The sequence below is a fragment of the Solanum lycopersicum genome, chromosome 10, assembly GCF_036512215.1.
Source record: "Solanum lycopersicum chromosome 10, SLM_r2.1".
Classification (NCBI taxonomy): domain Eukaryota; kingdom Viridiplantae; phylum Streptophyta; class Magnoliopsida; order Solanales; family Solanaceae; genus Solanum; species Solanum lycopersicum.
The window spans coordinates 18,905,794-18,922,370 of NC_090809.1; positions in this window are offsets into that span (position 1 = coordinate 18,905,794).

The following is a 16,577-nucleotide window of genomic DNA, read 5'->3' on the forward strand; positions in this document are numbered from 1 at the left end:
TTGAAATTTGGTCTCTTTCAATCCAACTTCCTTTCAAGTTTTTATGTTGATTTTTCGAGTAATTCGGGTGACATTTTTCCAGCAACATTACCCTTATATGAACATCACACATCTAATATTTTCATACATGTAAATAGAACATTTTTAAAATGAAAATTTCAGGCAGCAACCCTGTTAATTTGCAGCATTCACATGCACAAACATTTAACTTAATATACTTTTTCCGAAAACATCTTCGATTCCTTTTAAAAGTTTCAAATACATATTCAACACATTATCAAAACCAGACCTAAAAAAAACTACCAGAAGAAATACCATGCATACATTGAATATTTCAAAGCATCTAATGACAGGGGCATGCAATGGGGACAGCCTTAGTTTCTCGATTGGAATTTAAAGTGAACTTTGGGGTATCTTGGGAAAGGGAAAAAGAGAGAATAGAACCCATACCTTAATGTCCTTCAACATTTGTTTCAATTCTTCCAATTCCCACGACACCACTGCCTGACCACCAAAATCCCAAACACAATACGTCGAGAAGAATGTTGTTGATTTTCATTTTTAGCTTAGCTTTTTGTTGAGTTTTTGTGTGTAAGTTCTCCAAGAGTGAAAACTATTGTTTTTAGTTCTTTTACTAATAAAAAAGTGGGAATCAGAGATAGAGACGTGAGAATGAGAGGATTTCGACTAGGAGAGTTAGGTGGACACTTAGTCAAACTAGGACTTCTCATTATTTATTAATTTTATTGTTATTATTATTTTTATTAAAAATCTTATTTTTCCCTTACTTAAATCAGATTGTTAAATATGAATTAGTTCAACTAATTCACTTAATAAAATTAAATAAATTCACTTCTTAAATAGATTTTGTTTAAAGGGTCAAATTCGGCAACCTTTACCCAAATTGACCCTCAACAATACTAATTAATTAAGTAATTATTTTGATTACAATACTATACTTAGCTTGGAAAAGACCATTTTAGCCCTAGACCCTCAAAACTTATGATTACACCCTTTTTATGTCCGACTAAAATTAATCTGGGTAAATCTTCATAATCGTGTGCCTTACATGGATGGACCCAACCTTTCCTAGCTCAACTAACTCATAAAGTTATTTGTCTTAGATGTTGCAAAGGTTCAGAGGTCTTGTTCTACATTCATCAATCCGTGTGAACTCGATCTAATCTAGGTATTCTAGATACGTTAGACATTACTTAGTATAGTCATTTTTAGGTTTGTTACACATAACATGAAAAAAAGTTTAAAGGAGGATACCAATGTATCTTCTAAAGCTACAACTAATTCAAGTTGGTTATAACTCAAATTCTATGCAACAATAACAGGTTGAGTTGGTACGTCTCTCTCACTTTTGCACCTGTACAAGTAAAAGCCTTAGATGTCAAGTCACAGTTATATGTTTGGAAAACCAATTAACTAAGATAAAAAAAACTAAATATATGTTTTGAAAAAGGATTGTTAGGGATAAAGATTGAATGAAAAATATATATTCCTCCTCAAGTTTTCTCAGTTCCATATTTGTCTCTCGGCCAACATATCTCAGGTGATGCAGTTAATCCAACACCGCTTTCCTCCCTCTATTCTTAAGAAGGGTGAATCTTTATAAACATTACATACTTTACCTGTGATTGAAAAAAACTTTTATCGTTTATTTAAAAAATTGTGATTGAGATGACCATTATCACATCGAAAATACAGGGCAATATGAAATGTCCAAATGCAATTTTAAAAATAATTGCTATTAACTCCTTTATAGAACAGAAACTACAACTTCACTGGAGTAATCGAAATCAAGTTAAGATAATCTAATGTTTACCAACATTCGCTCGCTATCGGTTCAAAGAATTATGAATAAAGTAGCCCCCAAGACTTTAACTTAGTGGTAAGAGTGCGACGCATATATCATCAGCTCAAACCTAGTAGTTAAATAAAGACAAGTAGAGGAGCAAGCCTATTTTCCATTACGGTGCACCACTGACCCTGGGAGATTTCTCTTTTATGAAAAGAAAATTCTGAAAAAATTGAAAATTAATTAATCATGTTTGGAGCATACCTATTACAATTTGATCGAGAAGCGTAATTATGATTACTGCAATTTGTTCACATCAAGTCCCCATCACGCAAATTTTTTGCCCTGATAAAAACATGCAACAACACAATTTAAAAAATGTGTGTCAAGAATGATCTGTATCACTGTACTTGGATGTAGAAAATGATTGTTTCGTCTAGAGCTAGTCATCTTGCATTATCAGTTTGCAGTTGGATTTGCCAGTCGCTTCATTTTTTTAGAAAGCCAGTTGCATTGTGATAATACAGATCTGAACAGTTTAGATAAAATTGTGCAAACAAAAGATTGATATATTTTTAATGGTTAATTGCATGACGATCCCTTAATAATAACGTACAACAAGCCTTGATAGGTTGCTATAAGCCCTGTACCAGCTGTCCTTTAATGCAGTGACTGGATGACTAAAAGAATTTTCAGCAAAAAAGAGGAAAAAGAAATGGAAACAGACAACCTGATAATGCCCGCAAATAACATCAATCTTCAGAACTTTTGATTCTTTTTAAAGACAGTGGTGTTCGGGAATTACTTGCACCTTGAGAAATTCCACCTGGTACATGTTAACTCCCATTAGCATAGGTAATGAATAATTTTGTTCTACAAAGCTTAAGAAGATAGGAAGAACACATGTGATAGGTAACTCATCCCACCAGCATAACCATATCTTTATTTATTTTTTGAATTTCTAACTTTAACTTTATATTTATCTTTTTCTTATCATTCACAATTCTGGATTTCAAGTTGTAGCTTGTCCATTTTCTCTTTCCTGCTCCTAGTAAAGATGCCATATATGCCTCACAGCCTATTCACCCTTTTTACAATTAGAATATGTAATTTTTCCTATTGTAACAAAAAACTCTCGATGATGGCTTGTTGTCCGGCAATTTAACTTGGTGGTGTTTAGGAACACATTATCCTGTGATTGTTGCACTACTGTTTTCCAAAATAAATTATCCTAGTGCTACGTCAGTTTGAAGAACACATGTGAGTATCTTCTGCTGCCTCCACTAGTCAGTCTAACTAACCCACAAGCATAGGTACATAATAAGAACTTACCCTTTACCATGGAATCTAGGTGCTGCTGGTACACGAGGAGTTTGAATGTTGGATTGCAAAGGAAGCACCATTGAATTTTCATTATGGAAGATCATTGGGATCGCACTTAGTTGATTTCCCCTGAATCCCGCATCGATTCTTCTCATGGATAGCCTTGTTGATACCCAAATGTCTAAAAATTAAATAAATGAATATAAGAATGTCAACCAAACAATACATAACATCAATTTATCGATATCAATTCCAGAAGATGGTTGCTTACATGCCCTGCATTCAGCCTCTTGTTGTGCGAATCATGAACAAGTTCCTCAGATGCTAATCACTTTGTTCCAAGAGCTTCATTGTGCTAGGGGATATAGGAGATATCACACTAGTTAAGTTAAACGCACATATTACTGGACTAAAAGCAGACATGTGCATGTAAAAAAAGACATTTTTTAAAGGCAACAACATACACAGTGAAATCCCACAAAGTGGGGTCTGGGTAAGGAAAAATGTACGCAAACCTTGCCTCTATCTTGTGGAGGTAGAGAAGTTGCTCATGAAAGACCCTTGGTTCAGGTGAAGCAAATCAAAAACATAATAGAAGGGAGAAACAACGGCAAAGGAGACATGACAACTAATAGGAAACCACTGCTTATCTTACAAGTAAGGAACATTACCATTACCAAATTCGAGAGATAACCTATGCAAGAATAATAAACAACAGATTCAGCTCAGAAACAAAATTATGTTACAGAAAAAGAATAATTAATTTTAAAAAAAGATTTAGCTCAGAAACATTAACATGTCCAAATGTTCACATCATTTTTTCCTCAAAACACAAGTAAAATACTGGAATCCCTTGATCAATTTTTTTTTGTATGTATAGGTTCCAATGCTTTGGCAGGAATTAAAATGAAAGCGGGAAAACTAGTCAACTATAAAGTGGAAATAACTAAAAAGAGATTTGCAAGGACAGTGACTGTGAGAAGCGAGGGCTGCTCAACTGTAAGCACCCTCCACCTCAAATCATGAGGTAGAGGGTTTGACTAACCAATAGAGCACAAAATGGGGAGCTAAGGTGGAGGGTAACAACAAAAGATTAAATAAGGACAGTGTCTGCACAAGCATTCGGATATATATACACACACCCGATTTTCAAAGCACGGGCCCAACACTAGAATAATTGTGAAAAAAATTACGCGATTGAGGAAATTTATACTATTTAATTACTCATCATAGCTATAGTTTGATATAATACCAGTCGCGACTAACATTACACATTAATTATAAGGGTCGACATCAAGTATGTATAATTAGCTACGTTTTTATATTCATAATCCGTCAAAAATATAAATACATATGTATAATAAATAATTATCTAATAGATATACATATATAATTCACATCTCTCCCACTCTTGTCCCTCTCTCGCTCGTTCCTCTCCTTCCTTTCCCAATCTCTGCCCTCGCTCGCCTCTATCCTCACTCTCTCAACCTCGCTCGTCTCTCTTCTCCCTACCTAATCTCTCTTTACATATATACGGATGCATATGTATAATATATAATTATCTAATTGATATACATATACAATTCACCTCTCTCCCACACTCTGCCCTCTCTTACTCACCTGTCTCGCCTCTCGCCTCCCTCTTCCAATTTCTCTTTCCATATATACAAATACATATATAAAATGTACAAATATATAACGAATATACATATACAATTTACCTATCTCTCCTAGTCTCGCTCATGCATCTCCTCCCTATAATATGTAGCTATGAATTGTAATTATCGAAATATAGCTATGGAGAGTAGTTAGGCTATCTATGAGTAGCTATATGTGAAAATTCCGTATAATTAAATTGTTACTCAACTAAGCCCAAAATTACTGCAGAATTGTTCCTCCTTAACACAAAACATAAAAATTAGATCAAAATGATTAAAATGAGTCGTTTGGGAATTGTTGCGGGTATTGTTCTAATTTACATTCAGAAAAGGTGAAGATCATAACTCCTTTTCTAGAATCGGAATGATCATCAGTGATGTGCATTCTATAAAAAACAGCAACACGCCTAAGTAAATATAAAAAGTTTCATCAGTCAAACATTCTAAAATCTCCGCAGCACTGCAAAGACCTTCACCTAACATTACAGGTATAAAATTATTTAATTGCATTTTATTACCAACTAGCAAATGTTTCAACGATATGAAATCCAATTGTTGGTTTCATTAGGAATAATGAAATATTGGATTAAAGATAAGTGGTCACAGAAAATTGGTTAATATTGCGGGTAACACAAAGAAACGAGCTCCAATGCATAGACAAATGTTAACACCTTTTGAAATAGTTTATTCATTTCGTCCCCTCAGGTTCATCTTTCATAAAATTATGTAATTAGGCCTTAAAAACCATGCGCACGCATATTTCACCATTCCCTTGAGAACTGTAATTGCTTCTATTACTGCAAGTCATGAACAATATGAAACTTAATGTCGCCAATCAAGAGTATACTAAAGAAAAATAATCAACTATTACTCTGCAAAATAGTTATTAGATTGTCAAACAATCACAAAATTGTGAAGTACAATAGAAGAATTTTTTTTAAAAAGGCAAATGGATAGTATAACTAAGTACATTTATAAAATTCTCATGTCACTATATCAAGATCAAAGAACCATACCTTTTTGACACATAAAAACAGAGATAAAGCAGTGTGGGTAAAATGTTTTGACTTACTTCTTTGTACCCCATCTCATAAAGAGTATAAAATCAATTGACTACTTCACTTGTAAGGGAAGATGTTTTCAACAAAGAATGCTTTACAAAACCATGTTTTCATTTGTTACAGATTTATCTGAGCAATTATTCTTAAAAAGGACCTTCACAACAATCCATTCTTTCTAATTTTCTATTTTTGTTACCATTCTTATAAGTTTACTTGATTCACCTGCCAAAAAAGAAAGATCTTATAGCAACAATACATATTAGCAATAGAGATATGGTAGCATTTAGTTACTTCAAATATATGTATAATTCTAAAATCAGCATGTCCTTTTCAAGTCTTACATTCTCTTTTTGATTGCGAAGAAGCTGACCAACATAAAACCTAAAAAACATTTCAACTTATTTTTCAGTTGGTCTTGTAATAAGCTCTCAAACAGGTCAAACGAATATGCCCTTCTACTCTATAAAAATTGGTAGGAAAAGAGAGAGTGTAAAAACATCTTGGTACATAAAAAAGATCATTACTTTATCAAGAGTACATAAAAATAACTAATGCTCAATTTTTTGTGGTAGATTACCATGATTGCTTTGTATGTCATTTAACAAGAGTTCTTAATATCATAACATATTAGGTATTTCTGATCAAGCATTTTCTCTTGTTATAACAATAGTTTCTTCTCTTACATAATAAACAGTTCTTCATTGTGAGAAAGATACAGTAAACACTAAGAAAAATTATTTTTATTTTTTAGAAAAGACCTAAGGTTTTCCTTCATTATTCAGGTAAGGTCAAAAAAATTGAACTTATTAAGCTCTTCAGACTATGATTTTAATGGTAACTAGAAAATGTTCTCGTTTATATCTAAGTATTCTACTTCCTGGAGGTTTAGTAAGGACTTTAGGAAAAGGTATAACTGCTAATCGGGAAGGAAGGGCTCCTATACTATATCGTAAATATATAAAACAAAATTTATATATTCAAGGTGTTTTGATGATCCTCACAAATGCGGGGACCTGCTCCTTAGCAGAGTGCTCTCGTGCAAATACAAATGGGGTACAGTGATAAAAGTTGTCATGTCAGGTTGTAGGTGAAAAGTGCAGTATCCTACACCAATAAGAAGAGTGGACAAGATTGTATGTTTCAGTATCTCACAAATCCAGGGACCTGGTACCAGGCAGAGTTTCCTCCATCAGATACATCATTGGTTACAGCTGTAAAACTGTCACGTCAGAGGTTGGTAAGGCGTCAGTGTACTACACCAATCAGAATGGAGGAGGGTTATCCGACGGATAATAACTCTTTATGTTTAATACTTTTGGGATGACAAACACCATATTATATTCATTCATCCAAAGAAGGAATTCATCCAGCAAGACTTTTGAAGAACTCACAAAGAAGTTTTCAAGGGACCTGGTCCCCTCAAGACTGCAACATGAAAAGGACGAAAAGACAGCTGTCAGAAAAGCTGTCATCTCTGATGTGGTAGGTGCACAACTTTTCCAACAACAGGCCTTCAGCCAATGGGATGACTTCAACTAATTTTTTGGAAATTAAATTATCTCTTTCCAACAAACACAAATTAAAAACTTGGCAAATTAAATTTGGATTTTCTATGAAAATTCACAAGCTTGAACACAAAACCATCATAAGGAAGAACATTGCTCAACTCTATAAAAGGACCTGATAGAGTAAAGAAGAATCTTTGTTGTATTTAAAGATTTGTGTCTATGTACTTACATTGTAAATCTGTTCCTAATCTATAAAGGATTCAGATATTTGTTTTGGGTTTGTAATAGTCTAAATCAGTTAAGGTTAACTGATTTAGTGGGCAACATTGTTTTGTTGCTGAGTTAAATTCTAAGTCATCTAGAGTTAGGTGGTTTAGTGGGCAGTGTGATATCTGCTTAGAAAATTCGAAGTTATTTAGGGGTGATAGCTTAGTAGGCGGTGTTGTATCCGCTTAGGCTCTTCAAGTAATAGGTAGATTACTTGATCGTGAGATTAATAACTTTTTCTCACATTGATTGTAACCGGGTTTAAATTTTTCTTGAGAAGATTAGTGAAGACGGTTGTAAATCTAGTGTAACAGTTCGTGCTTTTACTCCCTTGAGCAAGGAGGTTTCTACGTAAACTGCTTGTGTTGTGTTCTTTATATTGTTTATTCTTCAGCATTGTTGTTGCTGTGTAAAGGGACGTGGTCCGTTGACTGGTAGTAAACACACATATTCCAACAAGTGGTTTCAGAGCAGGTGCTCTTTATCTGGTTAACACCAAGAGAGAAGTTCCTGCGAGAAATGGCGTAACTACTGAATAAGCAAAGAAATCATTCTCCCACAAGACCTCCTTTGTTTGATAGTAAGCTCTATAAATATTGGAAGATTCAGATGAGAGACTATCTCATGACTGAGGACAGTGAAGTATGGGACGTCATATGTAAACGACCTTATGTGCCAACTATGGAGGACAAGGATGGAGAGCTCAGAAGAGTCATTCCCAAAACTAGAAAATAATATAATGACTCTAACAGACTATTAGTCCAGAAAAATCATAAACCAAGGAATTTATTAATGTGTGGCCTTAGTATAAATGAATACGATATGATTTCATCTTGTGAATCACCCATGGAAATTTGGGATCTGTTCAAAATAATTATAAGGGCACTAAGGAAATAATGAAATCTAAGCTAGATCTCTTTTCTACACAGTTTGAAGATTTCACCATGAATGATGGTGAACTCATTCATTAAGTGCTCACCAGATTCTCCAACATCACAGATGAGCTCATGTTTCTTGAAAAACCTGTTCCTATTGTCAAGCAAGTCTCTAAGATATTGTAAATTCTTCTTAGATCTTGAACAAATGATTTAGTAACTTGAAATGAGAAGAGAACCTGATGTAATGAAGATGCATACACTATTTGAGCATCTCTAAGTTCATGAAATGCACAAAAAAAATAAGGGGCTCTTTCTCAAGGGCAAAGACAAGAAGACTGATCTGGTTGATGAGGCCGATCCTAAGAAAGAAAATCATGACAAGACTACAAGCTCAAGTGAAGTGTGTGGCATGAGTTATCTGTCTGGTCACTCCGTTTGAAACTTTTCTGTGCACAAAGTTTACCACATGATATTTGTCACAACTGCAGAAGGTAAAGACAAAGAGGGGGACCAGGTCCGTCCCTAGATAAGCAGAAAAGAAGTCTTATTCGGGGCAGTAAAAAAGGAAATGGCTGCATGGGAAAAATCCTCAAGTGATTCAGATGATTCTGAAAACATAGATAATGGTTTCATGGCAAAGTCAGACGAGGAAGATTCTGATCAAAAGGTCACTCTATCTTATTTCAAGCAAAACTTGAATACCTTTTCTACTAGTAAGTTGGGAAAGCTGGATGTTGTATTATTTGATTTGATAAGTGAGATGACAGATGAGAAGGGAAAAATTGTTTTAGTTGCCCAAATATATGATATTTAAAGTCAAATGGTTGTTCTAGAAGCAGAAAATCTAGAACTGAAGGAAAAGATAAAATGGGCGATTACTACAATTTTTAAAGGAAAGAATGAGGCTAGCAGATTGCAGCTGGAGCTTGAGAATAAGATGCACACTACTGAAATGAAGTGTGGCCCAAAAATGCCACAGACTTAAGATAAAACATACATTTAGATAATGAGCATATAACTCTCTATCTTTCAAAAAGGTTACTGGCATGATCTTCTTCATTCCTTGAATATATTAGTATGTCATAAATGAACAAATATATTCAAATAAGGTTTAAATACTCTATTTATAAAGGCCATAAACATTGCTGTGTATTACCTAAACCAAATGACATGACCAAAAACTCATAATGCCCCATATTAAGTTCTAAAAGTTGTCTTCGGATTATCAGATTCCCTAACATTCAATGAATGTTAGCAAGATTTGAGGTACTTCCAAAATCTTGTGGCACCCTAAAGTTGATTGCACAGATCATCTCTCCTTGGGAGAGGATACTTATTCTTGTTGGTAACCTTATTAAATTGATGGTAGTTTTGACATATCCTAAGGGAACCATCTTTCTTTCTTATAAACAACATCAGAGCGCCCCAACGTGAGATACATGGTCGAATGAATCCCTTAAAGTTGATTGAACAGATCATCTCTCCTTGGGAGAGGATACTTATTCTTTTTGGTAACCTTATAAAATTGATGGTATTTTAGACACATTCTAAGGGAACCATCTTTCTTTCTTATGAACAAGATAAGAGCACCCCAACGTGAGACACTTGGTCGAATTGAATCCCTTATCTAAGAGATCATTAAATTGTTGTATCAACTCTTTTAGCTCATTTAGTGCATTCAATATGACCTAATAGATATAGGATGAGAATCAGGAATGATGTCCATGCAAAATTCTATTTATCTATTAGGAGGGACTCTGGGTAGATCATGCAAAAGACATTCGGGAACTCCCTTACTATAGAAATTGAGTGGAGGGAAGTTACCTCATCACTCTAGTCATTAACTCGAATTAAGTGATAGATACATTTTTTGAAAACTAACTTTGTCGTCTTAAGGTATGAAATATAATGACCCTTAGGTACTGTTGAAATACTAGTCCACTCTATAACAGGCTCATTTGGAATCTGAAACTTATAAAATCAAGTTATACATGTATTGATTCATAACAGGCATGGAGTATGTCAGTACCTTGAATGACATCAAAAATCTACCATGTAGAACTCCACTAGGTCAGCCATGGTGTTCTTGTGATTGATGAATACAAGGAAATCACGATCGGCCCTCTTCTCTAGAATAGACTCCCAAAAAACTGTAGAAACACGGAAGGGTTCAAAAAGTTTCTTCAGAAGAATTTTAAACTTATTTGCAACCTAAGGTGTTAAAAAAGACAAACTCGCTCTTAGGTCTAGCAAAGCTTAAATATCAAATAAAGTTTTTTATCATAACAGTGATAACATCTAGAGAGTTTTCTTGATCTTGGGGGCTAGTTATTGTGAAAAGGCGGTTTACCCCCAATGCCAATACCAAAAGTGGATCCTTTAGGTGCAACCCTATGTGATGGAGCATCGAATAAAGATTGGGATATGTTGCCCGGATTTTCACCACCCTGCTTGTTCTTAGGACACTTCATTATTAAGTGACCCTCTTGACACACTTAAAGCAACATGTATGACCATCATGACATTTACCTGGGTGGATTCTAAAACATTTAGCACATGTAGGAGCCTAATCACCTCCCTATGCTACAATTCCTTGATATTGTGCTGGTCTAGCTCTAAAATTGTGCGAATTTTTTCAATGATGGTAACCTTTATTTCTGGTGAAGGCAGACTATTAGATGATGTTGCAACCCCTTTTTGTTTCTGAAATTTTAGATGGTTGGAACCACCTTTCTACTTCCCAGACTCATTTCTCGTCTTACATTTCTTGCTTCTATACTCTTTTCTGTCCCACAGCTTCTCCTATTTGACATGTTGTACATAAACGATCAACCTTGATATGTCCATGTTGCTTATTCGCATTGAATCCCTTCCTTCATTGCTTTATGAAGAACCAATCCACGGACAAACAATCTCATTGTACTCCTCATATCCTTACCCCTTTCAGAATCATAGAGAGACAATTCTTTGAACTTCAACCCATAAACTTACACAATCAAAGAGTTAGGTTTAGTGTAAGGAGCTCTCATACTTAGCCTCTTTCAATTCTCGAGGAATGAAATTTCTGAAGAAATCTTCTTCCAAACAGGCCCAACTCGGATGTGGTGTACCCTCATCTCTGCCCTCCTTCCACTGATCGAACAAATTCGTATCCACATAAGTTTTATAAACTCTTAACGAATACTTAGTTCTCTTATAAGTTTTGACAAATGAGCTCAATACTTTACTCTTTACTTAGCTTGAAACTGGAGTCTTAAATCAACTCTTAGGTACTTAGTTCCCTTATATTTTGCTGAAGGAAGAAATTCAACTCTTTTACTCCTTACTCAACTTTAAATTCCAGCATAAAACAAAGTTAAAATAATTATTAAAGACACTTGATACTTTAAGAAACTTTGTTTTGACTTACTTATTAACTTAGATACTTAACTCTTAACTTCTTTGACTTTATCTTAACTTTCCTTGAATTGGATATGGATTGAAGGTTCATGATCTCATGTTTATGGATGATTTCATGCTTTTTATATGTACCTTAGAGTGTTGGAATAAACTAAAATACATAGGAACATCACTTAGAGGCTAGTTCAAACGAGTGAGGAATGAATTGAGCGCACAGGCGTCCTTGGCGCTCTGAGAAGCGTAGGACCCCAGCCCCAGGCTAATTGAGGATGGTCTTGCTAACGTGGCAGTCGAAGGCCCTATGTACAGAGATTTTTATGTGGGCTATCGAAGACGCGGAAACCCAGAGTTCTATGGTTAGGCGTTTCAACTTTTCTCATCCAGTTTTACCTCTAAGCCCTCTGAACTTTCATGGGTTTTCTACCAAACACTTAGGATCTTTAGTACCCATAATATCCAATAGATTTGACTCAAAAAACAACCCAGAAAAACAAATAAAAAATCCACACTTGATATGTAAGAACTCAAACAACAAAAATTTAACAATGTTCTTCAAGAATTTCACTTTTTATCATTAAACCTACTCAAAATCGGTGAATTTAAACAAGTTTGTGTTTTGTTCGACTAACCCAACACGAAAAGATATCACATAACATGATAGAGATCACCCACGATAAATTCCACTCGCAAACCTTGGCCTTTTTGGCGAATTCTTGTGTTTCTGCCTTTCCTTCTTCTTTTCTCTCTTCTCCAAGCCCTAAGCATAAAATTTAATTTTTCAATCTTAAATAAAACTTTTTTTTAGCCTAAATAAACCCCTTAAACGAAATAGGAAATCAATTGGTTGAAAGACTAGTTTTCCCTTCCTTAAGTTCGGATAGGGACTTTCCTTACTTCAAATCCCAACTTTCAATAGGCATATCTCTCTCATACGATATCGAAAATGCGCAAACTCGGCGACATTGAAAAGATGTATCCAAGGTCTTTCAAACCATATCAACAACTACCTCTAAACCATCATTGTATATGATTTATGGCCGTTTAAAACTGACCGAAACTCTTTTTGTTAACCTAGGTAATTTTCTAGATCCCCCCCCCCTTATTTCCAAAAATGAATATTTTTAGTTTTTTAGCTTATTCCTAGGTATTTCAAATTGTAAGATGTCACGAAGATTTGACTTGCATATCAGGCAGGGGTTTTAATTGTAACATTTTGTAACAAACAAATTCTCAACAAGCGCTTAAGAAAACCCTTTTAAACCAAAAATCTAGAAGCATGCACAACATCGATGTTTCCAACCACGATAAAATATTCTCTGTCAGTTTACTTCATGCCATTACTTTTATTTTATATATATGATACTAACCTATAGGTGACTTCTCCATCCAGCATGTCATCTAAACGAATTTTAATTAACCCCCCCCCCCATCCCTCGCCATCTCCGAACATTCACACTCAACCTTGAAATTTAAGTGAACTTTATTTAATGACTTAAAAGTCACTCAACTTAAAGTAGTCTAGTTAGAAAGTCCCTCAATTTTTTTTATAACACAAAACTACAAAGCTATTAATACTTCACTTAGAAAATTAGTCAACTATAAATATTTAATTTAAAAACATAAACAAACAATAAAAACAATTTTTCATTATATCCTGATGAAATTTAATTTTTATTGTAAACTTTTGTAAGGAGTAAAATTATATCCATTTTAATAATATCTTAGACACGGTTTGAATTATAAATTCTTAGACAACAGTATAGAACCGTTTTAATTTTTATTGACACGCTCCTACTGATAAAAGTTCTTTGCTTTTCCGTTCAAGTATATATCCACCCCCCCCCCTCTTGTTATCCTTTTATATTGACAAAATTCCTTTTTATCGTCTTCTTTTCTAGTGACTCTTTTTAGATTCTTTTATATTGATTTTTTTTTGAGAATTTATACTTTTATATCACATATTTTCGTAGAATGGAAAATTTTATTGATTGAGTGGAATGGGTCATTAAAATACATTAAATGAGTATTTTACTATTTTTGAAAATAATAAATTAAAACAAAACTTATATTTTCACAAAATTTAATAAAATAGTTAAACTAAGTATCTTTTTATTATTTTCTTAAAAAAGTTTATAACAAAATTGTATTGTAGTAAAATTTTATAAAATAAATATCTATATTATTTTTTAAAAATTATTTTTTAAAACATTATTTCAAAAAAATTTAATAAAATAATTAAAATGAGTATTCTATATTTCTTAAAGTTAGTTTAACAGAAACAATCTATTTCAACAAATTTAATAAATTGATTAAAATGAGCATCGTATCAATCAAATTTAATTAAAACATTATTTAAATTGGTTTGATGACTTTTTAAATGTAATATACACGGTTGAATTGTGTGACTTTTTGAGTGTAATATGAACGTTGAGTGACTTTATTTAGGTAACATGCACAAGTCTCCCACCCCCTCCCCCTCCAGACTATGACCACAATTCCACAGACACACCTTAATGAAACTCAGGTCCTATCTTGTGCGTTTTTTTCGTACGTGGCAAACTCTGTTAGTCAACACAATTGAAGCGTGTGGGAGATATTTGGATGCAACGTTACTCAAAAAGGTGCACAAAATTATAAAAAGAAAGTTAAGGGATAATAGCACCTTAGATTAGTTAAGGTGTGTCTCTGAAATTTCGAACATACTCTAGGGGTACTTTTTCAATTGCCCTTTTATTTATAGAAAAAAGTTGAATGTTTTTTAAGTGAACTCTTAGAATTTTAGTGACTTTTAAGTTATAAAACAAACTTGACTGTTTTTCTCAGTGAACTATTGAATGTTGAGTGACAATCTAAGATATTAATTAACCATTTTAATAAAATATTCTTTCATATTATATTATTATATACTAATTTAAAGTGAGAAGCCCCTAGGAAAAATATAGAAAGAAAAAAACAACCGTATAATGTTGAGTGACCGCAATACCCTTTCATAAACAAATAAATTACTTTTTAATAACCCTTATAAGGTAAATTAAATTATTCATTAATAGTACTTTTTGAAATGAAAAACTTTTTGCTTACCATATTAAAAGTAAATATTATAGCACATCCATAGTATGAACAGGAAAGGGAGAAATAATTCAGGCATTCATTGTATGAATACAAATATAGCAAAAGGCACATTTGAGATAATTCAATTTGTGTCTTGCATTTTCCAATTAATATATAAATGGATATTCTTTTCAACTTTTTGGGTTTAGTTTTTTCTAAATTCAAATTTGTCCCTCTAGCCTCCATCAAATAGATTGACATATACCATGAATGGTAAAACAAATTGTAACAAAAACATGCATATTAGATCAAGATTATTCGAAATTAAAAGTTTCGGGATTAAAAAAATATCGCAAATCTCGTGGATCAGTTCAATATCAAAAAATCATTCGAGGATATATATTTGTCTTTTATAGATATGTAATTGGATCCTCATAAAATATCTTTTTAGAGATCAAAGAAATAGATCAAACCAAACCCATTTCAATTGGTTGTTGGAGGGTTTCTTAACTGATTTCTCTTCTCTTCTCCTCCTTTTTTGTGATCGTCGCCTCTCCACACTTATCTATTCATGTGGTGCGTGAGTCATCCTTTAGATGAAGACATTTAGGGTATGGTTTGTCATTCCCAAGTTCGCACAACACAATTGTGAGTCTTCATGTTCTTGTGAGCTGAGGTAAGGCGATCTTAGATTTTTGCATTTCATTCATGTGAGGATAGATTTGTTTCTTCATGCTTTAGCTTGTTGGATTTAATTCAGGTATGTATAATATTGTTCCTTAAGAAATTGAGTTTACATTCTTTTTATCAAATTTGTCACAACCTTATTCAGGTATATCTCCTAAACTTTAAGATAATTTATCCTTATCAAGTCATTTCTTTGATGGTTATATCTCATATGGATATTAATACCACTATCTAAAGATTAGACCATCTATAGTTTATACATAACATATTTACTTTTGTTATTTATAGTTCTTATAATATAACAAACTCAGGGACCTCGTAAACGGACCTACTAACAAGTGGAAATATACACCAAAACACCCAGGCTAGAAAAAGTACAAAAAGTTGGTGCACAGTCTCCAATAGTGACTTATATGGTAGAAACCTCGGAAAATGGCATGGCCTTTAAGGTTGTGACTATTCTACCTAAAGATGATGTACAATTATCACAAGTTCAGTTTGCAACTTGAAAATCATCTCAAGAACACCTGCAAAGGATGAGTAAAAGAAGTGAAGAAGCATACTAAAGATCAACTCGACACAGAAATAGCTTGAAGCTTAGTTGTCCTAGGATTATTTCTTCTTCACGTGAATTGTAAATTTATTCCTAAATATATAAACAAACCAAATATTTTTGTTAGTTGAAAAGACTAAGCAACCTTTTTTATGGCTTGGTCAAACTCTTAGTCATCCGAAGCATGGTGATTTAATGGGCAACCTTCGTGTTGCTTTGTTGCATATCTAATGGTGATAACTTACTGGGTAGAGTATTGTCTGCTTATGATCTACAAGCTATCGATTTATTGGTTTGTTATGATATTAATATCTTCTTTTCTAATTGTTGTAAATGGGTTTCACTTTTACTTGTGAAGATTAGTGAAGATGGTTAAAAATCCTAT